General features: G+C 33.0%; 1 long non-coding RNA gene across 3 annotated transcripts; it reads right to left on the bottom strand.

The window, feature by feature from the left end:
* Positions 1 to 4,155: 4,155 nt before the first annotated feature.
* Positions 4,156 to 26,637, bottom strand: LOC110812873 (uncharacterized). 3 transcript variants are annotated; one of them, XR_002539396.2, is made up of 5 exons: positions 26,374 to 26,637; positions 24,225 to 24,307; positions 11,137 to 11,200; positions 4,988 to 5,089; positions 4,156 to 4,525 (listed from the first exon to the last, which is right to left on the bottom strand). It is a non-coding gene; the product is annotated as an uncharacterized LOC110812873 (long non-coding RNA). The 3 variants fall into 3 exon arrangements; XR_002539395.2 differs by having other exon boundaries at positions 4,157 to 4,532; XR_002539394.2 differs by lacking the exon at positions 4,156 to 4,525 and having other exon boundaries at positions 4,718 to 5,089; positions 26,374 to 26,628.
* Between the last annotated feature and the right edge of the window lie 1,130 nt (positions 26,638 to 27,767).

Here is a 27,767-nt window from a genome sequence, read left to right on the forward strand (position 1 = left end):
TTATTTTATTTTGATATTATTTTAATAATAATAAAACAAAAATAAAATGGAAGAAAAATACAAAGGGATGGTCAAGAAACCGTGCAATAATTTATTACCTCTGACGTTAACCAACATGGCTTACACATACTGACACTTCGCCATCTTTCTCCTCGTCAGTACCTTCTTTTTATATTAAATGAGAGGATGCTAACACCCCTCCAAGGTTGGCTTAAACGTCGAACTTCTTCCTCCCTCTATATATAATATCTTATATACCTATACATACATGCATAAAAAAACAGATACTTACATCATATGTTTGCATATGTATGTCTGTCTCTTCTTCCTTTCGAAATCGCTTAGTCTCTAAGGATCCATGTTAGAAAGAACGTTTCAGTTTCTGTGCAATGATACAAAGGGATATAATTCAAATATATTTTAAAGGCCAGAACTAATTGAAAGAAATTTAGGTAAGGTTGGAAATTAAAGGGATAAGTTAAGTAATTTAAATATCTTTCCAACTTTAAAATATATATATATATATTGAAACAAAGGTAAAATATATATATCTATATATATATATATATATATAAATAATGGAATCCAAAGGGTCTCTATGGTTAAAAATATTTTTCACTTAAAATAAGAATTAAATATAAATTTTATTAGTGTAAAATTACAAAAAGATTTTCGTATTTATATTTGATCATACAGCGATTACCGGTATTTATATAATTAATTTAAATCTAATGAATACAAAATAACAAAGCAGCTTCATAAAAAACAAATACAAAAATATTTGAAGTATTAATTAATGTCACTAATATATAAAATGATTTATAAGAATGCATACATTATTATAATTATAAACTTTCTATTGGAATAACGTATATATACAGAAATCATATTATATATATATATATATATACACTATAAAGAACTAGCAACATTATCGATGATCATGAGACAACTTAAGAATTTATTCTCCTTTCAGCGGCTTTTTTATTTTAATCTTCAATGCGGTGCATAATGTCCGTATGACATTTTTACTTCAAATTCCTAATCAGTTCATCATTTATTCTGATATGCCTTTCGGCGTCCCTCATTAATTGGCATTGATCTTCGTCCTATTTGGAAAGAAGGAATTAAACATTAATCCTTGAATTCTGCACTCGATAATACATTGCCAACATTTCAAATTTTTATATATACCATATGTACATACATATCTATCTATCTATATATATATAGATATATATACATGTATTGTCTTTGAGTATTCATTAAAGATTTGTCCACTTCTTTAATTTAATTTGAATGAGATTATCTATAGAGATTAAGATCAACCTATTATAACATAAATTATCTTTATGATTTATAATTTTATTTTATTTTATTTTATAAAAATATTTAGTATGAAAAGTAAACCGTACTAATGAAACATGAAGAGTCTTGGATACAAAAACTAAAGAGCACCAAGATGTAAAGCTTCCCAACAACATAAATGATAGTCTTTTATGACATAGGAATAATTAGCTCTAGAAAGTAGAAGATGAAACCTCTCCATGTGCTAATCTAACTTTTTTCATTCTAATTTTCAAAATTCCTCCGATTTCTGTACATCTAGACTTTTCGAGTACTTAGAGATAGTAGTATGCATGATTATTGTTTTATTAACGCTGTTAGAAACTTTCCGTTCATTAGAAAATATTAAATCTTAGTTTTTCTTAAATTTTAATATGTAAGGAATCTTTGAATCATATATTTTTACTCTATTTGATTGAAAGCCAACATACATTGTTCTATTATTACTTTTTGGAGAAATTGCTTAAGTATGGTAGTGTTGATTGGTAATTGTCTCTTCAAAAAAGATCAATTGAGTATAGAATTCATAAAACAATCAAGTTTTCTCTTTTTAACTCTTTGAGCTTTTGTATATTTTTTTCCAGTAATCTTCCACTTGACCCAAAATTTATAAGACAACTTATATCTTTCCACAAAAGGTCATGTCTTTTGATAATTGAGAGAAAAATGATTCAAATAGATAAGTAGAGAACTTAATTATCACTTGAGTGTCATTAGTTTAGACAGACATTTTTTATTAAAGTGTGAGAATTGACCGGTAATAATTTAATATTCTTTATACGAGCCATAAAATATTAACCAACAAACACGACCGAGATCTAGGAATGAATACCTCCACAACTGACAAAAAAATATTGGTTGAAGGAAGTTGAGAAAATGAGAGATATAATGCCTTAATTAACCCGCCAAGTTAGCCTAACTCTCTAATTAAGTTTCCAAAAACCAGCTTCTTCGTTGCTTAAAATTTATATCATTAAAGTTCTAATTCCCTTGATCTAGTAATCCTTCTACAAAAAATTCCTAAAAATAAGTTCAATCCTAGTAATCACTCTATCAAAATAAAAAGGGGTTAATATAAAAAAAAAAAAAAGAAGATATATTAAAATAGAGCAATATGAGCTCCATTGTTTCTCTGTATTCATATTTACATGATCTTAACTTAATCTTGCACTTAACACTTCCTGCTAATTACGATAACTAGGTTGTACTTATAATTATAATTTTTATATTAATCTTTTTGTTAGTAAGAATGTAGAAAATATGAAATTAAAATTAATGATGGAATGAAACTAAATATAATTGTGAATATAAATTTAAAGCGATAGATTGGTACAAGACAGATAATGATCGGTTTATAATATTTGATTTACTAAAATTTATAACTCAATTCATTAGTATATTGTTAGAATCATAATACTTATATTAAATTATTATATTTTTAAATAAAAAATAATGTGGATCATAATTTTGTTAATATATATATATATATATATAAATATAATTAGTAGGAAGCAAAAGTGAAGGCAATAGGATGATATATGTATATATAATAAAGAATTAGGTTGGTGAAGCAGAAAAGGGAGACGTTAAAGGTCGAGCAAATCAAAGCGAAAACGCTCAATTCATGTGCCCTAAAAGCAGAACCAGATGTTGGTCGGTGTCTCCTATATAATATATATGTGTATGTATATAAAATAATAATAAGTTGCATGGGGGCAATGCTAAATGGGAGTTTGGTAGGTTGCCACTTCTGTCGACTTTACAAGGTTTTGTAGGCATTTGTAGTTTAGCCGCAAATGGAAAACTGCCTACTTACGTTACCTCTCCGAATCTTTTCTTTTTCTTCTTTCCACCCCATTTCTAGCTGTCCTGCATCCTACAATTTTTAAATCACAACTGGGTAAAAATGTTTGACAAATATTTTTATAAGTTGAAGTTCAAGTGTAGTTTTATTATATAAGTACAACTGTTTGTCCTTACTAACTCCATTTGCCTTGATTTCACCGCATCAACTTTTGCTTCCTATCATTTTCATTTTCTAAGTTCATGTGACTAAAACTGAACCATCATCTTAAATCAATCCCAAATCTTTCCATGTTTCCTGCCATCAAACATATATTATTAGGCCAAATAATTACTAGATGTGTAGGTGGTGGTAATTAAGAAATAATTTGTATTTGTAATTATGAAGTAGGAAAAATGGGTCTCCTTTCTCCATGTTCCTAACTTACTATATGTTAGCTTTAAATAAAACAAATATGTTTTAAGAAGTTTTCCATTGATGTGCAAGGACAAAACACTCTCACCGGAGAAGGCACACACCAATTACGTGATAGGTTCAAACTTTATGTAACAACACATATCAATACATCTTGTTATCAGAAGGCCATTTAATTCCAAAAGAAATTAGAAGGTTCAAAAACCTGTAAGTAAATTGATCTAGGGTAGCACACATCAATGGAGTTCGCAAGAAAAGCCCGGTGGAGTGTGGATGGTGCCCTTGTAGACTCGCCAGGTGATGCGTTTACAATAGTACCAAGCCACACGCCAGGTACAAGTGAGGCACCGCACTACCCCTTTCGTGGCACACCATTTTTTTTTTTTTTTAACTCTCGAGAGATTTATCAATGGTCTAGAGTGTGGAGTGCAGAGATTCCCACACTTGGTCATTTGACAAGTAAAATGCAGCCACTAGTTAGTGTATTCTAACACCGCATCTTGGTAGATTACTCTTCAACACACAAATTTTCAAGTTGATGATCTATGCCGTTTGATGATTCAATGCACCAATACTCTCAAATCTCATGTTTTGATAAGGAAAATATTAAAATAATTCTAGAGGGAATCAAATCTTTAGAAAAATCTAATACATTATCACAGTTTGTTTCATGCTACTAATGCTTGCTTTGGCATGTTTAATTCATTACGCTCAGAAAGTATCTCCATGCATCCAAGGAATAATCTAATACATGATTGAAATGAAAACATGACACCATGTATAGTATCTAAGAAAGTGTTGGCAAGGAGTAGTGTTCTTATACACAAATAAACTGTTTGAATAGTTTGATGGGTGATTTGACTGCTAACTCTCGTAATATTCTATAAGCCTCATATTCCGCAGAATAAAAATGTACCCCGGTGCAGCTGTTTCTTCCCCTCTCAATCACCTCATAATCAACTTGACCCTCAAGAAATGAAATATAAACAGAATTAGCTACATTCTTGTTTGCACTAGGGAATGCAGAAAAAACAATTTAGAACACTAATTTCCTCCCATATATTTCTACACCAATTTGTACAAAAACAAAAGTTTATATGGATGGATAAATGAACTAGACAGTAATATAGGAGGTGATATATAGAGAAACACTAAAGAAACCACATATTGGCATATATTAGATTGCAACAAAACAGAAAAATGTGCAAAGTCCCTTTGAAAGACATTATCTCAAGAAAACAAGCTGTAATATTTCACATCATATGATTCGATGTAAAAATATAGCTATTTTTCATCTCAAGAAATGCTCGAGAAAATTTTGGAAGTAGAGTACATGAAATCCAAGCAGTGGAATTTTGGTTTCTAGATGAAAGAATCTATTAAGTGTAACAAATCATTTTTCAACAAAATGTTTACTAAAACCTGTATAACCCGTTTGTCAAATTGTCTTTCTCTCAAAGCATCCTTCGAGTAGAATACGACTCTGATTTGCACATTTGCCTAGTTGATCTGGACTTTGAGTATCTGATAATAACATTAAACCCCACAGAAATGAGAACAATCATAAATATCATGAACGAAGATGCTCTAACCAAGTAGTTGATCAAATATTCACTACTAGGTTTCAGCCTCATCTAACCAAGAATATCATTCTTTATGCAATATAAAAAATTTAGAATGCTTAAATAGTTGGTACCTCTATCAGGTTCATGATCAGTCTCCAAGACATCATCAAAATTTTGCTATATAATCACCCTAGAGTATGTGTAAACTAGAGAAAAAATAATTGGATACTTTTTCAGGATGTTTATGATTAGAAATCTGTACTAAAAAATGATTGTTTATTTCAATTCAGATATCCTATAACAGATTGAGTTTGGAAACTAAATTTTTAGAAACAGAGAACTGACAAGAGCGGAAAATATCATCTTCTTTCCCAAAATTACTAAAAAAAAAAAAACGGATTGAGTTTGGAAACTAAATTTTTAGAAACAGAGAACTGACAAGAGCTGGAAATATGATCTTCTTTGCTAGCCTAATCGGACAACAAACCTTTAGGTTATAGAGTAGAACTTGGAATAGAACGTGATGGCTAGGGGGTAGATTTTCAAAGATGTAAAATGAGATATATACATGTGTGTGTGTGAATCAAACATAGGTCTGGAAGCTTCAGGTTATCATTTTCCATTGTTTATACAGTTTTAGCTTAGATCAGAGAAAACACAAGCTGATTTCGAGAAGTTGTCATCTCTAGAGCATGGGTTCCTCAAAGCGCCTCCCTCTAGTGTTGATTTCCTCTCTTTATCTCTCGATACTGCTGTTTGAAACAAAGAGGTAATCAGACGTGTGCCTGACTATCCTCTCTGGTAGCCCCTATGTGCTCTGTCAAATTTAATCTTCTGCTTTTCATTGCAAAAGCTTCCCTCCATGAGGAAAACCCTCTTTTCTCTTCAATTAAGGGAAAATGCCTTTTTTCTCCCAAATCTGTTGGAGCTTTTATAGGCTTCCTGCTCAATCTCTTGAAGACGGGAAAAGAAAGATGAAAATGAGGTGCAAAATGATCAAATGATGAAATTAGTTGAAAAGCAAATTAAAGAAGGTAGCTAAGGAAAATGGATGTAGTAATGGTGGTGGCTGTGGCTGATTGAATAAAATGAAACTTTGGAAAAGCAACTTTTTAACACAATAAATAATTATCTCCAATGATCGAATCTAAACATTATTACATTTATGAACACAGCCGGTAGTGTGATCAAATAAAATTATTTTACTACACCCTGCAAAAATTCAATGTTAGTTACCAGTACTGAAACTAAAAATTTCTTGAAGTAGAGCCAAAATGGTCTGTTCGAAGTGAGAACCGATAAAGGGAACTGGTTTGATCAAACTCAAAGGTCGGAAAAGTGAAAACAAGTCAGATAGAGCAAGTCCCACTCGCAGCTATGTACGTCTGTAGTTTAAACACTGGCTTTTGATCACCAAACAGCAGCAGGCTTTTGTCAGTCAAATCAATTGGCATTGTGGTTACAAATTGGAAGTTAGTGTCAATAGTGGCTATATAGAAGGATGAGATCAAGAGTACCAGTAGCTAGGAAAACTTGCATCAACCAGTGGTGTGTTTTCCAGCGACATTTCCAGCAAGACTTCAGGCTTTTGCCTATCATGGTCTTCTGAAGCTGGTGCAAGGGTCGGTGTCATTGACTGTCTGATGCTGGCTGGTGGACAAATTGGCGACTATTAGGTGGCTTAAGATTTGCGATTTGGAGCTTTTTGGACAGTTTTCGGCTTGTTTGGGTTTGTGGTTTTAAGATTTTAAGTAAGATTCATCTAGCTTCTATACTAAAAAATGTAGGAAACTTCGAATTAATTTGCATACTTAAGAATTCAGAAAAAACTTAAATATACCACTAAGACGACTAGGACCAGTTAGGACTAGGAATCGGTTTAGAACAACTAAACTGGAACTAAGGCCACTAATACTAGATCTAAAGACTATTATACTAAGATTTGAACTTAGACTATTAGAGCTAAAAGAATGACTAGGCTACTAGACTAAAACTTGGATGAGGACTAAGCTAGGATGTCTAATATTCTACTAGATTAGATGTATTATGCTAGAAGCATAACAACAACTATTAGATAGGAACACAACAACTAAAGTTACTAGATTAAGAATAGAACTTCGACGACTAGAACTAAGACGACCAAAACTAGGATGACTAGATTAAGACTAGGATTTCGACTAAGCGAAAGATTATTAGGACTTCTAGACTAAGACTACGAGTAGGGAGCAATACAACGAGAAGGAAAAGGATTAGACCTAGGACAATTTTATTACCAAAGACATAATATTAGAATCGAGGTGTCTAAAGCTAGCTATAAATACTAAAAAATTTACCAAATATCCTATGAGACTAGAATTCAAGTTAAGGACTACTATAATCAGACAACCACTAAGATTAGGACAATTAGGACTTCAACACTAGAATTATAATGAGGACTAAGACTACCAAGACTACTAGACTAGGACCAAGAATTCCAGGACTAGGAATAAAATTGGGAATAGGACTGAGGCTCAGAACTAGTAGAACTGCTACTAGGACTGTATACTACTACTAGGATCAGTAATACTCCAACTAGGATAATTGGGACTGAACAACAAACACTAAGATTGCTAGGACTAGAACATTCACCACTAAGACTAAGACTAGAATTATTAGGAGTAGAATACTAAAACTAAGGGTAGGAACTGGACTAGGACTAGAACGATTACAACTAAGAGTACTAGAAACTTAACTACAACTAGGACAACTACGACTTAAACTACTAGGACTAAGACAAAGACCATTACTACTATACTAAGGTTAGGACTACTTTGCTAGGAATAGAGTGAGAATTAGAACTAGGACCAAAGCTACTAGACTAATATTAAAGTAGAAATAGAAGTAAGACAACTAGGACTACTAAGATTAGGATGATGATTAGGACTAAGAGTAGGATTAGAACTAGAACAATTAAGACTAGACTATGAACAGAAATATTAGACTGGAACTATCAAGACTAGAATTAGGATGACTAAGATTAGGACTACTAGAACTAGAACTAGGACTAGGACGACTAGGATTATTGGACTAGAACTTGAGACAAAACCACAACTACTAGACTAAGACCAAAACTACTAAATTAAGACTGACCAAGTAGTAGGAAAACTAGGCAACAAAATTATGACTAGGACAACTAGCAGTAGAACGACCTTAAGTTTTATATTACCATACACGAATGTTGGAGTAGAGATGATTAAAGTTGCTTATAAGCACTAAATAAGTAAATCTCAAACGTCTTCTAAAACTAGAACTAGGATTGAGGACTATTAAGACTAAGATTAGGACGATAAACATTATAACTAGAAAAAAGACTACTAAGATTAGAATAGGACTATAAGGACTAGGAGTAATAAGATTAGGAATGAGACTAAGACTAAGGCTTAGGAAACTAGAACTACCATTAGGATTAAGACTATCACTAGAATCAGAACATTATCATTACTAGGCTAACTAGACTATGACAACCAAGACTAGAACCACTAGCAGTAAGACCTCAGTAACTAAGACTAGGACTAGGTCAACAACTAGGAATTAGACTAGGACAAGTAAAACTAAAACCACTGGACCATAACAAGGACTACTAAAAACGATAACTAGGACCATAACGACCAAAGACTAAGATTAATAGTAGTAGGAGTACTAGACTAGAACTATTTTCTACTAGGACTAGAAATAGAATTTAATTATTAGAACAAAGAGTAGAATTAGAATGACTTCAACTAGGAATAGAACTACTAGACTTGAAACTATGAGTACAAGGACTACTATTACTTGTACTACTAAGAACTAGGACCATTAAGACTAGCTTGTTAGAAGCCTTAGTCATGCTTGTCTGATCTTGAGAAATAAAGGAAAAGAGAAAGAAGAGAGAAAGAGAAGAGAAATAGAAAAAGAAATTTGTGAAATTATTCTTATTTTTTTCCTTGATTGATTATAAGCATAAAAAGTGAGTATTTTATAGGCTATAAAGCAATAAAGAGGCGACAATCATGGCCGAAATCAATGGTCTATTCATGATGCAGCGGAACTGTGATGAAGATGCTTTCAGAATTACTAACCCTAACTCTAAATATTAACACTCTAAAAGACTATTTTGTCATTCTCTCTTTTTTTTTAATTAATTTTTTTTACTCTTAATATCCTGACAATACTCTCCTCTTGAGTTTTAACCTTATCCTCAAGGTTGATTTGGGAAAATTTTTTCTTCCAAAGCTCCTTCTGTAATAATTTCCTTCATGGTCATTACGTTTTTATTTGTGCAACAGTATTCAGGGAAGTATCAGTCTTCACACTTGTAGCAAGTAGTCGTTGCTCTTCTAGGTTCTGTATCTCTTCAAAGCGATTGACCATAATTTCTTATTTCAGATACTTTCGCAACTTTAGTTATTTTATCAATAAGATATGAACTTCAGGACAGTTCTATAACATATTGTTCTTGAAGTAAAGTTTGTTCGAATGCTTGATTAAGCGTGTGGTTTAAGGAGTCTTACAATGAGTTGCAGTTGTGGCTTGAGGTCACTGATAAAGGTGGATAAGAAAAATATGTCTGAAAGTGTTGGGTTTTCTGCATCCACGAGAAAACGTAAGTGTTCAAGTTGTTTTTGATAGTCGAGAACAGTACCTGTTTGAGATAACTTAGTAAACTCCTCTACGAAATCCTTTCGCGATGAATTCCTTAACCTACGACAAAGTTCTTCCACAAAATAATCTCATTCTATAACATCAATTTTAGCTTGCCACCCACAGTACCATATATTGGCCACTTCTCCCAAATATAACGATGCAATCTCCATTTTATGCTCATCAGGAATATTGTAAATCATAAAATATTTTTCGCATTTTCAAATCCACCCACGGGGATTTATTCCTTCAAAAAGTGGAATTTCTACCGTAGGAAGCAAAAAAAATAGGCAGAATTGGTTTTGTGCATAGGATCCATTGGGCTGGTCCGATTCAGACCGGTTCGAGCAGCAACAAGGCAGGTCCGGTTCAAACCGGGTAAGGTCGGGTCAACTTGGTTTAAACCGGATCAATTCAGGTCGATTCTATCTGCTTCATCCACGAGTTCGGTTGGGTCCACGGAACCGGACTTAAATGAAGGTCAAAACCCTGCTGCAGAACTGTGGACACTGCTCGGGGGCACAACAAAAGGTTGGCCACCACTCGGGAGAGGAAGCACACCTCCCTCTTCCCGTGCACCCGATGCCAGTTTTGGCGGGTCGTCAATGGGTGTCCAAGCATCATTTGCACCGATCAGAAAGGGAAACAAATCTCCCTCCTCACATGCATCCGTCGGCAGCTTCGGCTAGTCTTTTGAGGTCGTCCCGCAGACCTATCCCATGATGGTGCTCAGCTGTTGGCAGAATTCCCTCCTCATTTCGTATACCTCTTCCATGAAGGAGGTAAGTTTATGATCGATGTCCTTCACGGTAAGTTAGAGTGTTTCGGGATTCTCTGGTCGGCCACCATCGCGGCCTTCCTTTCGACTGAGTGCAAGTTGTGACTTTGACAAAGGATTCAGCCGATTCCTCCTCCGATACCACTTTATCAAAAGCCTTAGTCATGACTGCCTAATCTTGAGAAAAAAAGAAAAGAAATATGCGAAATTATTCTTATTATTTTCCTTAATTGATTATAAACATAAAGAGTGAGCATTTTATAGGTTACAAAGCAATAAAGAGGCGACAATCATGGTCAAAATCAATGGTCGTTCATGATGCAGTAGCAGCTATGATGAAGATGCCTTCAAAATTACTAACCCTAACCCTAAATATCCCTTTTTACTCTTAATATCTTGACATGACGCTAATAGGATTAAGATTAGTAGAGTAAGACTAGTACTAGCAAGCAAGAATCAGTATTAAAACTACTAGAACAAGCACTAAGAGTAAGACGAATGGGAGCAAACTATAACTAAGATTACTAAATTAAGACTACGTGATGCATGACAAGTAGCAGTTAAAATACCTTGTCCAATCTCAGTTGGTATTAGATCCGAACTTCTATTCATATTTTTAGCCACTTTTTTACACTGCAAAAAAAAAAAAAATCAAGAGTTTTCCACAACATCATTTTGGTCAAATGTGCGCTTCATAGTAACTTTTAAAGTAGATCAGCTTTAACTCGACATAAAATCTACAAAAGTTTTGTCATAATTCATCATATAATCTACCTAATTATATATAATATGTTATCCTAAGTTGTTGGTCCTTATGGATGCATGGAAAGTATTGAGATACCCCTAAGATTAATTTTTATAAAAGATATTATCTATAAAAACTCTCTCAATATTTGTTGCATATATAAGAGTTGTTGTTTGGTAAATACTGAGTGTGAAATAGGCTTAAATTTAAAATTTAAAATATAAGATATACCATAAAAACTAAAGATTGAGCTTAAGAGTAGAACTAACACTTCTCATGTATTTAAAGATAGAAATTTGAATCTTCTTCCGAACCACCAAATAACAGCTAAGGATATTGACTCCAGCTAAAGTTGTTTCTACTCGTGATGATGCTGAGGAACTTCCTCCTTTCAACAATTCTATTTTACCTCCTAATATCATAAGTGGTTTCTGTCTATATATTAAAGATATTTCTTGAGATAATTTCATTTCGCCTTGTTAGTTTCATGATCCTAAGGAACCTACAACTTCGATCAACTTTTGTTTGAAGATTATCAAAAGTCTCAACTTTTGAAATTTTAAAAACGTATCCAAGCTCTTCCTATTTTGATGCTCTTTGCCAATTTAAAACTCAATGTCGAGTTTTCACCAAATTGGATAAAACATAACAAAAAAATCTTAACTTGGAACTAACTTTCAATTAAACAAATATTTTGCAGTTATTATCATTATTTTGTTTTTTTAGTTATTTATATTATTTAGATTTATCTAAACCCTATAATACTCTAGTTTTTTTTTTGGTAGATTTAGATATTATAATACTAAAATTTTTTAAATTTCTTTTTTTATAATTTTTCCTATTTTTTGTAACTAATATCTACAAAAGGCTAACAGCTTTCAACAAAAAAGATGAGGCAATAATGAAACAAGAATCTATTTGTTAGGATTTTATTCTTCTTGTCTCTATTTGTGTTTGTTCTTTTGGTTATTATTCTATATAATCTATCTCGTTTATTATACTTCTTTCATATATTCTTTTACCTTGATCTCTAATTTTCTCTTATCTATCGATAGTCTTCTGTTTCTCATCCAAGCTTTCTCTATTTCTAAATTAAATATTGGTCAAGTTAGTCTAATTGCTACTTACCCTGCATCATTAAAACTACTAGTACTACTATTAGGAATAAGACTAACATTACTGTGAATAAGGATTACTAAGACTGGGGCTGTTTAGACTAGGACTACTTAGATCAGGACCTAGGACCAAGACTAGTACTGCTAGAACTGTAACCATTAGACAATGATTTCCATATTAAAAGAAAGATTAAGACGATTAGAACTGAGCATTAGATTATGGCTAGAATTAGGACTACTATATGAAATACAATTATGACTAGAACTAAAATTACTACATAAATACTATTAGACAAGGATAAGAAGTCTTGGACAACTTAGACTAGGAGGAAGAGTAAGAGGAAGAGTAATATTATGATTTAGATGACCAGAACTAAGATTATTAAACTCGAACTATGACTACAAAAGGATAGGACTAAGACAACTTGAACTAGAACTACTATGACAACTAGAACTAGGATTAAACCAACTAGGATTATTAGGAATAATATTAGTAGACTACGACTAAGACTACAACTACAACCAGAAAAATTGATGATTAAAACTAAGTCTTGAAGATTTTAGGGAAGGAAGATGAAGATTTTCAAGAGGAGAACAATTCCTCTGATTTTCCTTGCATTACAGAATAAGGAGGGTACCATTATATAGACACCTGACACTCAAAAAAATATTCTAACAGAATGAAGGAAAAAGGAATATTGTGGTAGCGGGTATCTCCACCTGTTCACAACAAAATTACTAAACTACCCTTTCATGATTTTCTACACTCCCCCTCAATTTAGATTACATAAATATTGAGTAATTCTAATTTGGATACAATATTATTAAACACCCCTTTTGGTAGTGCCTTTGTGAGTATGTCTGCAATTTGTTGACTGGTTGAAACATGTAGTAGTGTTATGACTTGGTCTTCAATTTTTTCCCTAATGAAGTGTCGATCAATCTCAACATACTTGGTTCTAGTACACAAGATTTTTTGTCATACTAATAGTTGATTGAATATCACACCAGAGTTTCATATGGGGTAGAAACTGAGAATCTTAATTCAACTAATATCTTTTTCAGCCACACTCTTTCACATATCCCATGAGCAAGTGATCGTAATCAGCTTCAGCACTGCTTGTTGCTACAACAAATTATCCTTACTACACCAAGTGACTAGATTGTCTCACACATATGTACAATAACCAGATGTGGATCTCTTATCAGTTACTGATCCTGCTAGTATGCATCAATAAAGATTTCAATGCCTCTGTTCATTGTTTTTTGAAAGAATTATCTCTGTCCTGGTGTCGTTTTTAGGTATCTTAAAATTCGGTATATCGCACTTATGTGTTTTTCAGTAGGTTGATACATGAATTGACTCGCAGTACTCACTGCAAAACTGATGTTAGGTCTTACGTGAACTATGTAGATAAGTTTGCCTACAAGTCTCTGATGCCTTTCTCTATCAACAAGTTTACTATTAGTTTTAAGACCTAGTTTAGCATTTAACTTCATAGGTATTTCTGCGGGTCTACAACCAAACATTCATGTCTCTTTCAGGAGATCCAGGACATATTTCCGTTGTGATACAGATATTCTTTTCTTAAACTGAGCTATTTCTATTTTAAGAAAATATTTGAGTATCCCAAGGTTTTTTATTTCAAACTCTTTGGCTAGAAAGCTTTTGAGTCTCTGAATTTCTTCAACATGATCACCAGTCAGGATAATATCATCAACATACACAATCAGAACAGCTCTCTTGCCTGTGACACTGTGTTTGACAAATAATGTGTGATCGGACTGTCACTGTTAATATTTCATATGTTTCACTGCTCTAGTGAATTTATCAAACCATGCCCTCGGGAACTGTTTGAGATCATAAAGTGTCTTTTTTAGTTTACACACCTTTGCGGATTCATTTCAAGTACTGATGGAACTTCCATATACATCTCTTCTTCTAGATCGTCATTGAGAAAAACATTCTTCACATCAAGTTGATAAAGAGGCCAATCAAGATTTGAGGTTAATGAGAATAGTACCCGGATAGTGTTGTATTTGGCAACTGGGGCAAATATCTCTTGATAATCAATCCCATATGACTGAGTAAAACCTTTAACAACAAGGTGGGCTTTGTGCCGATTCACACTTCCGTCTGGATTATACTTTGTAGTGAAGATCCATTTACATCCTACTGGGATTTTTCCTAAAGGCAGTTCAGTTAACTCTCATATCCCATTCTTCTCAAGTGCTTTGATTTCCTTTTGGATTGCAGCTTTTCATTCTGAAAACTTGAAATTATTATTCTCATAAAATTATAATTACATAATACTAACTAATTAAATAATTAATTAATTAATTAATTAAAATAATAAAATATCATATTCAACATCATGTCAAAAGCCTTGGACATGACTCTGGTCTGTAAAGAAATAATGGAGAAGAAGAAGAAGAGAATTAAGAAGATGAAGAATGATAAAGAGAGAAAAAAAGAGGATTTTTATTGATTTCTTGTGATGCTTGCAATCGATGGAATGAAACCTTTTTATAAGCCTAAATAAAATAATAAAAACATTCTTCAAGGCAGAATCATGCTTGCTGGAGTTACGCAGATGGAATCACATGATGATGATTCGCATCATCTACGTGATGGATTCAGAAGGCAGAGGCGTCAGCTGTGGAATCTTGTTAGGGTTGGTCAACCCTAATCTCAGCTATTCTGTGTTTTTCCCATTTTGCCCTTTGGTGTGTATATTTTCCTTCTCACCCTTCTTTCTGTAATAAATCTTAAGAGGTTTCTTGACAACACCTTCTCATTGAATAGTAACCTTGCCCTCAAGGTTGAGGTGTGAAAATTGGTATTGTAAATACTTATAATCTTCCTATATGCATTTTTCGGTTGGAGCTTCTTCCCAGTGGATAAGGACTTGATCCACGGGTTAATTGTCCTGTAATATAATTCTATGTTGTAAGATCTGTTGGGATTGTATACTGATGAAGTCTTCCATGGTCATGGGGGCAAGTCTTGTTAGATTTCTTGTGTGCCGGGGATGTATTTCTTGAGTTGGAACACATGAAAAACTAAGTGAATCCTTGATTCTTCAAGTAATAGGAACTTGTATGCTACATTCCCAAGTTTCTGAGAGACTTGGAATAGTATTGGGGGCGTTAGTCAAGCCGAAAGACATCGCTCTGAATTCATGACCCTAGTGTGTTCTGAAGGCCATCTTGTCGATGTTTTCCTCCTTGACCCTAATCTATAATACCCTGCTTGAAAATCAATTTTAGAGAAGATATGTGCTTCATACAATTCATCAATGAGATCGTTAATGATAGCTATAGGAAACTTATCTTTTACGGTTAAAGAAATTAGTTCTCTGTAATCTACATAAAACCTCCATGCGTCATCTTTCTTCTTAACGAGCACTACCGGTGAAGATAAAGGACTATGGTTGGGCCGTATTAGTGAGTCCTTCAGCATTTGTTATATATGCTATTATATTTCTTTCTTCTAATAGAATGAACACTTGTAGGGTCGAATATTCATGGCAGCATTCTGTTTGAACAAAGTGATGGCGTGGTCGAAGGCTCTATGCGGTGGCAACCCGTGGGATTCCTGAAAGACATCTTGATATGATCTAAGTATCACTTCTAGTGTTGGGTTGGGTATCTCGAAAGTAGGTACCTCCTCTGGAACTTCCATTATTAGGAATACTGTTCCTCCTCTATTCTTCCCTAACACTGCCCATAGTTCGTGGTTTCTACTTTTTTTTGTTTCACCCCCAATACTATGCACTATTCTTCTAATGGAACTCCTTCAACACCTCTACCAATCTACCTCCTTCGCCTATTAAGATATCAAAATTCTAAAGCCTTAACCGTTTTCATGCAGTCGCAACCCTCAAGCTCTTCTACCTTCGCTTACAATAACAAGTGTTTTGTTTTCAACCACAAGAAATTTTTGTTTTTCTCACCCTAGTCCTTCCATTCTCTGGTGAGGCAGCCTCCACCACACAAATCATCTTTTTGAAACTGTCTTTTTTAGTTTTGTCTGAAATTTCGTCCTTCCTAAAACTTCGCTACCCTCCATCGCCGCATGCAAGTCAGTTAGGTGTAAACCTAGTAGAGAAGCTAAGCAATCTGTTGCTTATTAGTTGAGAATGTGAGGCAGAAGGTGTAGCCTAACCCTCCTAATATATGTAAATAGTATAGTTGTCACAAGGAATGATGAGAGAGAAAAGAGGGCTCTCAAGTAATGCCTAATTAGAGAGTTTGAGATCAAAGTATTGCAAAGACTTAAAATATTTTCTCTTGATAGAAGTGGTGATGTGAGCATGGACATGGATCAAATTGGTGGAAATGATATCTCAATGTCAAGTGGGCCCATTACAAGGGGAGAGCTAAAAGATTACAACAAGTTTTCTAACTTTTTATCCAAACGTGGATCAATGAGGAAGATGGGTTTAGATCCATTAAAGAAGCCCAAGAAAAGAAAACAATATGGCTATTAACCCAATGATATAATAGTACACTGTTTATCCCAAGTGCTAGAGAGAAATAAGAAGGAAAAGGGAAAGATTCTGTAAGACATGAAAAAAGAAAATTTCCATGAAATTTTCTTTTCTAATTATGTGGGAAATCTTCACAATTAAAGATCAGGCAAGAGAGGAAATTGCTTCTAAATTGCAAGCTATCTTGAAAAAGAAGAAAACTCCTTAAATGTCAAATCTCGCGGAGAAGGAAAATACTTGAGACAGAGAAAAGTATCTTGACAGAATCTCTTCTCCCTAAATCAGGCACAATTAATTAAGATATTTCCTATTTAAAAAGTTTTCCTCATAGGAAAATCATATCTATTCAATTTTAGTTGTAATTTTCTTAATTTTTGTTAGTTTTCCATTCTACTCTACATTTAATTTTCTATGTAATTTCTACTATTAATTAGAAAATTAATTTTTTTTCTTCATTATTCACATGGCTTACATTATAAATAAACTTTCAATTTAGAGTTGTAATTTAAATCAAAATATTCAGCTCATTAATAAAATTCAAATATTCTTATTTTAAGCTTTTAAACTTGTAAGAGTGAGTGAGTGGGTCTTTGACCGAATTGTTGTGGTAGGAATTGGGATCATTTATCGAGGTAAGTCTTGTGGCATCTTTACAATTCTACTTCTTTATTTTTTTTCTAGATATCTTGGTTTTCACTCCCCTGTTGAGTACAGGTCAAGTAGGGAGAGTTTGCTTAAAGTTTTGAGTTTTTAATTGCTGATGTACAAACAGGGTTTTGGATTCCATTGTTGATCCTGGGTTCCGCATCAAGTGACCAACTCAAAGTAGAGAATATTCATTATCGCAACAAAAATATATTAAAATATTTTGAAAGAAACTAGCAAGCTAGCATACTAGCTCACCAAAACACCAATTGATCTTAATCATAAACTGGGACTAGCAGAATAAGACCCTGATGCAGACAAGGTGACGAAATTAATATACTTGTTATATACCAAGTCACATATTGCATATGCAATTAATATAGTGAGTAAGTTCATGCACAAGTCCAAAGAGGTGCATCTGCAAACTGTTTACCAGATACTGCACTACTCAAATAGTACCTTGGGAAGGGAATTATGTTCAAGAAAGACAAAAGACTACTTCTTTAAGCATAAACTAATAAAAACTAAGTAGGATCACTAGTTAACAAAAGATCCACTTCTTGATATTATACATTTCTCGGAGAAAATTTCGTGTCCTGGAAAAGTAAGAAACAAAACATAACAATTCAATCCAGTGCAAAATCAGAGTTCAATTTATGGCTCAAGGGATGTGTGAGCTTCTATAGCTGAAAATGCTTTCAAAAGACTTGAAGATTTAGTGGAATGGACCTATGAGACTCTACAGTGACAATAAATCAACAATTCGTATTACTTATAATCCAGTACAACATGACAGGAAGAAACATATTGAAATTGACTGATATTTCATCAAGGAATAATTGCATACTGGATTGATATGCATTCCATATATATCTACCGGTTTGCAATTTGCTAATATATTAACCAAAGGATTGAGTAGTCTTGGATTTTAGACAATCATAGCCACTTGAAATGGATAATATGTATTCACCAACTTGAGGGAGAACATCAAGAGGTCTTGTATATTAAGAATGCGGGTTAAGTAGGGTAAAGATTATACTAGTAATTTACATCTTCTTTATCATTTTTGTAATCTTTGTGATTAGTTGGGTTTTCTTATATGATTTCTAAGAAATTGTATATGTAGGGTCCTAATGCTCAATAAAATACAGAGTTCATTCTTCCACAAGGAGTACAAGACAAAACAGAAAAATATATATATATATATATATATAAGGACTTAAATAGAAAAACAGAAATAGTACAGAAACTATTTTATTATTTAAGCCTAAAAACAATAATGATTAAGACAACTAGATTGACTCGTACTAGAACTAAATGACTAGGACTATAATAACCACGACTCACACGACTTGATTAGGATTAAAACAACAACTAGTTGACAGACTAGAAGCTATTTTTTTATTTAAGCCTCAAAACAATAAAGATTAAGACAACTAGATTTTTCAATGACCATAAAATTATATTGGAGTCCATATAAAAGTAAATGTCCAGACATAATCTTATAATCATCAACTAAATCTACCTAGTCAGTCAATATGGCCAATGAATCTATTTTGTTTTTCCTTAACATAATTGATTCTCATCTTCTTAATTCCTTGCAGATACTGTAATTTTTTTTTAGTAGTTGCATAATATATCTTGGTTCTTGCATAAATCTTGAGATTAAATTGACCACATAAACTATATCTGGCGTTGTGCATGTCAAGTAAATCAATAAACACACTACTCTTTGATATAATCTTGCATCAGCTTTGGGAATCCCATCATTTAGCTTCAATTTTCCATTTGTTGCTATGGGAGTTGATACTGGCTTGCAATCTCTATGATAAATCTTCAAGATATTTTTCTTGAGAGATGAATATTCTTCCTTTATCTTGTTGGACTTCTCTCTTCATGTAAAGTGATGGTTAACTTTGACTTATTTCGAGCCAATGAACTTTTTGCTTTGTTCTTCTACCCCACATCCTTCCTGCTCCTCTAGGCAGACTTCTAATTCTTCGTTGAAAAATGTGAATTTAACATCCAACTGAAATATTGGCAGTTCAAACTAGGCTGCTAAAGCAAGAACTGTTCAGATTATCCACATACCGTTGGTGCAAATGCATCATTAGACTCAGCACCACACTTTTGGGTGCAGTTCTTTGCAACTAATTGAGTGCTCTTCTTTGTATATTATCTTGCAGATATACTTTAATCCAATGACTTCTTTGCATTTGAGTAGATCTACAAACTCCCAAGTGTGATTCTTTTCAATTGTTGTTATTTCCTCATTGTTTTATAACTTTGGACCAGATTTCTTTTTTGGCTGCTTCTTCAAAATTCTGTTGTTCACAAGTATCATCAACTTCTCTTAGAGAAGGTACCTTTCTTGGCAGGGTCTAAGAGTTTGAATAAATCACTTTCAGTGGAGTAGAACTTGAACTTGGATCGTTTGGAGCTAGAACTAGCTGATTTAACAGGCTGTTTTTAAGAACCTTTTTACCAGTTCTAAGATGTGAACTCATCGAACTCATCAAAGATGACATCTTGAGAGATCTTGAATTCTTTTGTTTTTATATTTATTAGGCAATATCATTTGGATTAATTGTTGTAACCAGTGAAGATATATTTCTTGACTTTCTCATCAAATTTCTCTCAATGCTGTGAATGAATATGAGAATGAATATGGCATCCAAAGCTTTTAAGAAAATTATCTGGGCCTTCTATCCATGGCATGCTTCATACAGTGTTCGCTTTTGAACTAGTTCAGAATATGGACAGTTGTATCAATATCTTCACCCCAGAAACTACTCTGGAATCATTTGTATTTGAACTTTTTTAAAATAAAAAAAAATCATCTGTCTTTGAACATATTGCATATCATCTCAACAATCATATGATTTTTGCATTATGTCTCTCTATTTTGTTATGGTATAAATCATAAAGTAAATTGTTGCTTTATTCCTTCTTGTATACAATGACTCAAAAGCTCTATTGATATAAATTCACCATCTCAATCTGTTCTCAGAATATTTAAATGTTTTCCACTCTCATTTTCATTCTCAGCTTTAAATGTAAAATTTTAAAAAGCTCTTGATTTCTGCTTCAGATGATAGATCCACATCATTTTGGTAAAATCATCAACAAACAGGAGTAAATATTTGTTTTGTTCAACAATGGTGCTGCCATAAATATCAACATGTACTAACTCAAGTGGAGCTTTGCCTCTCAAGGATGCCTTATGAAATGGGAGGCAGTACATTTTGCCATCAATACATCATTTACAAACTTCTTTCTCTTCCAAAATCTTGAGTAACCTAATAACCATATTTTTATCCTTAAAAGAACTTCAAGCCTCTATAGTCTAAATTTTCATAACATAGATGCGGGAAATATGATTTATCATTCGTTTGGACTTGAATAACACATTTTTCATTTAATGGCACAAATACTAGAAACTTTTTATTAGAACTCTTTCCCACTTTTGCCACTATCATATTTGTCTTCTTACCAATAATTATGCAATTGTCGTAATCAAAATCAATTTATATCCTTCTTCGAAGTAGTTGCTCCAACTACACGAGTATCTCCTTGTTTTTTCATTACATGTTTATTGCATCCACATATCAAATGTCATTTTTTTTCCCGTTGAATGGTCATGCATGAAAACATAACTTCTTGACATGGATTTTCGTTTTTTATCCGAATAACTTGCATGACTCTATGACTCATTTTTGAACCAACACTTTCTGTAAGAGTAATTAGGATTTTTCATCTTTACATCTGAATCTGCATTTTCTAGTACTGTAACCATATTTTATTATAAATACAGCATTAAGATTCAACATTAATTTTGAAATTCTTTTGCCAGGAATTTATTTTCTACCTCTTCTTTGGGCCACGAAATTTCCTCCACATCCACTGTGGTGAGCACTAGACGTTCCTTGATTGAGACTTTTTCATCTTCTTGATCCGCTTCTTGATTTATTGATCTTGAAATGTCCACATTGATTGAAATGTTCGTTCAACATTTCGTGTGAATAATCTTTTTCATTCTTATTTCATGAGCTTCCAATGAATCAATTAACTCATTCGATGTGAGCCTTGATAAATCTTTGAACATTTCAACTGCAGCCACAATATGCATGGACTTTGTTGATAGGCTTCCATGTTTTTTTCGAAAACTTTTTTGCCTTCTAGCATATCTCCACAGTTTGGGATAACACCAACTATTGAAGAAATTATAAGAAATAATTTTTATAGATTTTCATTACTTTTCATGAATCAATCGTCAAATTTTTGCCATAAACTTTAAAGTCTAAAGGAGATAACTTTTTTCATGATCTCCAAACTGCTGCTTCGAAGTTGAAGATGTTGACGAGAAGAGTGAAAATGAAGCAAGTCAAGAAGATAAAGAAAAAAGTCCCAATCCAGGAACATCAAGGACACATGCTAGACGACATGGAGGAAATTTTACGGCCAGAGGAAGAGGAAGAAAAATAAATTCCTACCAAATGGATTTCAAAGGTAATGCTGAATACTCACGGTACTAGAGAAGTGCATAATCAAACATTGAAAATGCAGAAATCCTAATAACTTTTATAGATTGTTGGTTCAAATATGAGCCACAGAGTGATGCAAACCATTATGATGAAAAATGAAAATATATAACAGTAAGTGATATTTTCATGCATGAACGCTAAAAAAAAAAACAATGATATATGATACGTTGATAGTGAATGCAGTAACCTCATGACAAAAAGCATAAAGATGTTCATGCAACTGAACAAATCGTTTAAGTATAAAGTCAAGCTTGGAGACGCAAAGTCGCATAAATTTATGGTAAAATCATTCAAGTCAGCTTTTTCACCAAATTTATGGCAAAATGCATGACCTCCCATTTCCTAGAATATCCTAGAGAGCCAAAGCTTCTCTCGAGTTAGTACATATTGATATTACGTGGTCCTCTAATCGTACCATCTTTGAACAACAACAAATTCTTTATCCTGTTCATTGATGATTTTACCCTAACGATGAGCATCTATCCTCTAAAGCAGAAATCAGAAGCTTTCTCTAAATTTCTACAATTTAAAGTCAATCTTGAAAAGGAGCGCGGAAAGCATTTGAAGATACTGAGAACATATTGAGGTACTCAATTCACATCAACAGAATTTTAGAATTACCGAGCAAAATAAGAAATAAAGCAATAACTTATAGTGCAGTTCACACCACAATAGAATAAAGTGGTAGAATGAAAAAAATCATATGACTGTTGAGATGCCGTGCAATGTGCTCAAAGACAAATGACTACCAAGCAGTTTCTTACATGAAGCTATTGATACTGTTGTTTATATTGTGAATCGGTCATCAACAAAAGCATTTCAAAATAGAACTCCATATGAAGTATGGCATGGATAAAAGTCATATATAAATTTTTCAAAAATCTTTAGATGCATTATTTATTCGCATATTCCTATACAGCATAGAGATAATCTTGATCAAAAGCTGAGAAGTATATATTCACCTATTACAACGATCAATCCATAATAAATCCAAAGACAAAAGAATTCAAAATCTCCTAACATGTTATCTTTGATTAGTTTGCATCTTCTAATTAGGAAGAAAGTTCTCCATAACAACAAATATTATTAATTTTCCAGTGCCAGCTCCAATCAGTGCAAGTTTAAGTTCTACTCCACTAGAATTCATTCAGACTCTGCGATGCCACCGAGAGGGGTACATTCTAAAAAAATTTATGGAACTTGTGATGTTTCATTTTTCACTTGTGAGCCACAGAATTTTGAATAAACAACAAAAGAAGAAATATAGTCCAAAGATATAGACAAAGAAATTGCAACAATTGAAAATAATCTCGCCTGGGATTTAGCAGATCAAACCTAAAGACAAATAAGTCATCTGACCAAACTAGATCTTCAAGAATCAAAAACAAAGAAAACAGCTCGATTCAGAAGCACAAGACACGATTAGTTGCTAAGATCTACACCTAGCAGCCTAGTGTTGATTCTGATGAACCATTTGCACTAGTTGCAAGTAGGAGACAATCAGAATATTTCTTGCTTTTGCAGCTCAGTTTGAACTGTCATTACTTCAATTGGATGTTAAATTCGCATTTCTCAATGGTGAATTGGAAGAAGAAGTCTACATAAAGCAGCCAGAAGGACATGTGGTGAAAGGACAAAGTAAAAAATTTTATTCGCTTAATAAAGGAGTGCAAGGTTTAAAGCAAATGCCGCTGCTTAGAATAGTAACATAGATTATTATTTCCTGTGCCATAGCTTATAGATAAGTCAAAGCGAACGTGTAGTGATGCAAAAAAGTCCAACAAAATAAAGGATGAATATTCATCTCTTAAGAAAAATAAGTTGACGATGCAAGCCAGTATCAACTCATCTGGCAACAAATGAAAAATTGAAACTGAATGATGTTGCGCCCAAAGCTGATGCAAGACTATATCGAAGCTTGTTTTTGGTTCATTGATTTACTTGACACCCATAATGCCAATTTGTTTTTTGAAATCACATAATGCCAAATATAATCTATTTGGTCAATTTAATTTCAAGATTTATGCAAAAGCAGAAATCACGGAAGATGCATGATGCAGCAGCAAGAGAATTCTATGACACTTGCAAGAAGCAGAAAAAAAAAAGGGTACTTACCATAAAAATGGTGGCCGAGAAGGTTCATTGATGACCAGAAAAGCACATCTAAATATTTATTCTGCATGAGCTCAAGGATAATTCTGTGGTCATCCAAAAAACAAAAAAAGATAATGCTTTCATCAGCAAAAGCTGAATATATAATCCCTACAAATGCATCATGGTGAGCAGTATGGCTAAGAAGAATTTTATCTTATCTGCAACAGAAAGAAGACAATCCTATAATTATTTATTGCGACAATATGGCTGCAATCGCCATGACCAAGAATCCAGCTTCCATAGTAGAACAAATACTCCATTTTCCACAGTAGAATGAAGACATTGAGCTATGATATTATTTTATTAGAAATCTTATCCAACAAAAAGAAATTCAGTTAAAGCATGAAAGCACCAAACAACCCATGCAGATATTTCTGACTAAAGTAATTACAACAAAGAAATTTAAAAATTTTAAATATATGTACAAATTAAATTAATATAGGGTGTTAAAAAAAAATTTTGAAATAAAAAGTATGAAAAGTATTATATATGTAATTTAAAATATATATGTTAATCAATTAAGGTCAATATATAATCCAAAAAAGACAGCAGCATGCATGTAATGAAGAGCCCCTTCTCCATTGACATCAAAGCTTCTTAACTGCCTCAATTTTTTGAGTCACCAATATCTATCCTTTCTACAACTTACCCCAAAAAACACATACTAAGCCTAATTTCCTACTCCAAATTCCCAACATTGCACAATTTTTATGAAGCTCAGTGCTCTTGTATCATTCATCTTCAAGCCTTTGTATTCCCTTTTTGTTTGTTATAGTTCATCCTGCTTGCTCTTCTAAACTAACTGGTCTAAAGCCTTCCTCAACAAAGTGCCAGATGTTATGGGAAATAAATAATGTTTTACTCATATTGCTCCAAAGATCAACTTTTCTCCGACAAAAATTGATATTCTTTGTTGTGAATAATTAAAAGACAGTTTATTACTGCTTGAAGCCATGGCTAATCTCTCTGGATATTTAGAAAGCTGTTGATTTTTATGAGGAACTTAAATAACGGGAGAAACATGGCTCTGATAACAAAATGCTGGAAATTTGGTGTTAAAAATTAGACTTGAAGTTGAATGCTTGTATTTTTGTTTTATTAAGTTGGAAAAAATATGGAATTTGGAGACCAAGGAAAAATTGAGGAAACTAACAAGCTATGGAGTTACTCTACAAGGAGCAAAGGGACGTCTGAAAGGTTCTTCATTACATGCATGCTGCTGTTTTTTTGTTCGGATATATGATATGCCTATATATACAAACACGTATATATAGCTTGACATATCTGCCTAAGCAACCGGCTAAGGCATTCACCGCCTCTCCATAACTTCCTCTTTTTTTTTTTCTTTTCCTCCTTATCAAACCTTCATTAATTATATTTTTCTCTAAGTTCCAGATTATTTTTTAACAAATCCTTCTGTAAATCAGTAAAGTATTATGCAATTCAGGGACATCCAAAACGAAATTCACATATTTCAGTTCATGAACTCTAATTACATATAATACCAAAATTCATCAGAAAGCACTTAAAGTAAGACATTTTACAGATCAATTGTAAACATGGAAAGATTTAATCCTCAAAATCAAACTGGCATAAAAAATAAGTAGACCATTCCAAATGTTCCATAAAAAAAAATCCAATCCAAACAAAAATGTGTTAGCTACAAGTGCCAATTAAACCCAAGAGTTTGCAAAGATTTTATCCAAAAACCAGTCCAAGCAAAAAAGCACCCCTGTTCTTCCTCATTTTAGTCTCTGTTATCAACAACCAACAATCATTACAGAAATATTACCCTAAAGAAGGAAGAGCAAATCACAAAAACAAAATACTGAAAGAAACATTAACCATGTTTTGAGGCCCAACACTATTCATATAAGAAGCTAGAAGTAGACAAGTAAAATGATAAACTAAATGTGTGTGTGTGTGTGTGTGTGTGTGTGTGTTCACAATTAGAAAAATGAAAGTGAAGAGAAAGAGAACGAAAGACAAAAAGGAAATGAAAAATACTAACAAAGAGCCAGAGCAACTCAAGTTCTAATCCTTCAATTCCTCAAAATCACCAAGCAAGTAGCAAATCAACACTCAAATAGAGAGAATCCAGTAACATTACCCCATTGAAGAATCATCCGAGAATTCGGTTATGGTGACTGCGAATGAATTTGGTCAGGTGGGTAAGAGTGAATCCAGTAAAAATACCCCCTTTCTCTTCTGTGCTTGATCTCTTGTTTCATGAACTTTTCAGTAGACCCAAACTTATGGCTATAACAAGTGTTTGCGGCTCACATGAAAGAAGCCCACTTGAGGAAATATAGCAAGCTTCCATTTACTTCAACAATAGTTGATCTGTCAGTTTTGACTAATTTACTGTATAGAAGTTTGGTTTTTTGAATAAAATCTAGAATTACTTTCAAAAAATAATGAAGAAAAAATAAAGAAAATGGATTTAGGGTTTTATTTTCTTTTAATTTATTTTATTTTTTTAATTATAATTTTCGGATAAAAATACCCTTGTTCTATTTAAACTAATGCATAAATTGGTTTGATGTAATAATGCATGATTCAATTGAAAGCGTACAATAATAATATTCGATGCAATTGTAATAGTACTCCTAAAAATAGAATAGAAGAACATCGGTATAGTTTCATCTTTTGGTCCGATCTATTTGTAATTCAATCATTTATTCTTTTTTTTAAAACGGTTTAATATTAAATTTAATTTTTGACATTTTATGTATAGTTTTCGGATTTTTAAGCCATGTATTCAATATTTTCTTTTTAATTTTGATTTAGTTGAGAAACTTAAACACATACAAATTTTGAATATAGTGCTATTTTTTTCTTCTTTCTTTGGTTTTTGCTCCCTATTTTTTGTTTATGTTTTCTGAATTTTGAATTTTCATTTCTTTTTAGGATTTTTTTTCCCTTCCTCTTTTGTACTTTTGTTTTTGTTTCACCATTACTTATAATGTATATTCTAATTTTTATTTTGTAACATCCAACATTAATTTTATTTTTTAATAAATATAATTATTTATTAATTGAATTTAATTTAAATTATTTTATTTTAATTTGATTTAATGAAATAATAATAATAAAGGTAAAAAATTAGTTAAGTATTTAATTGAAAACAATTTTGGGAAAAATTTGTGAAAATTTGAATTTTGAATGTATTTTTGAAAGAAAAATCAGAAACTAGGGTCAAAACGCAATTTAGAAATATTGCGTCACGTCAGATGCCCGGTCAGCAGCCCCGACCAACTAGGACACGCCAGGTGGCAGAGACACTGACGCGGGAGGTCACGCGGGGGGACCACGTGGACGATCCACGTGCGTGCGATCGAACGGCTGAGATCCGTTCCCGCATGCACAGACGACCCAGATTCAAAATGCACACGGACGGTCCAGATTGCATCACACACAGACGGTCCAAATTGGATCACGCACGGACGGCCCAGATTGAATCGCGATGAACGATCCAGATTCACTCCCTATTTAATCGTGATC

This window comes from Carica papaya, chromosome 6 (genome assembly GCF_054855325.1).
Source record: "Carica papaya isolate Zhongbai chromosome 6, ASM5485532v1, whole genome shotgun sequence".
Taxonomy (NCBI): domain Eukaryota; kingdom Viridiplantae; phylum Streptophyta; class Magnoliopsida; order Brassicales; family Caricaceae; genus Carica; species Carica papaya.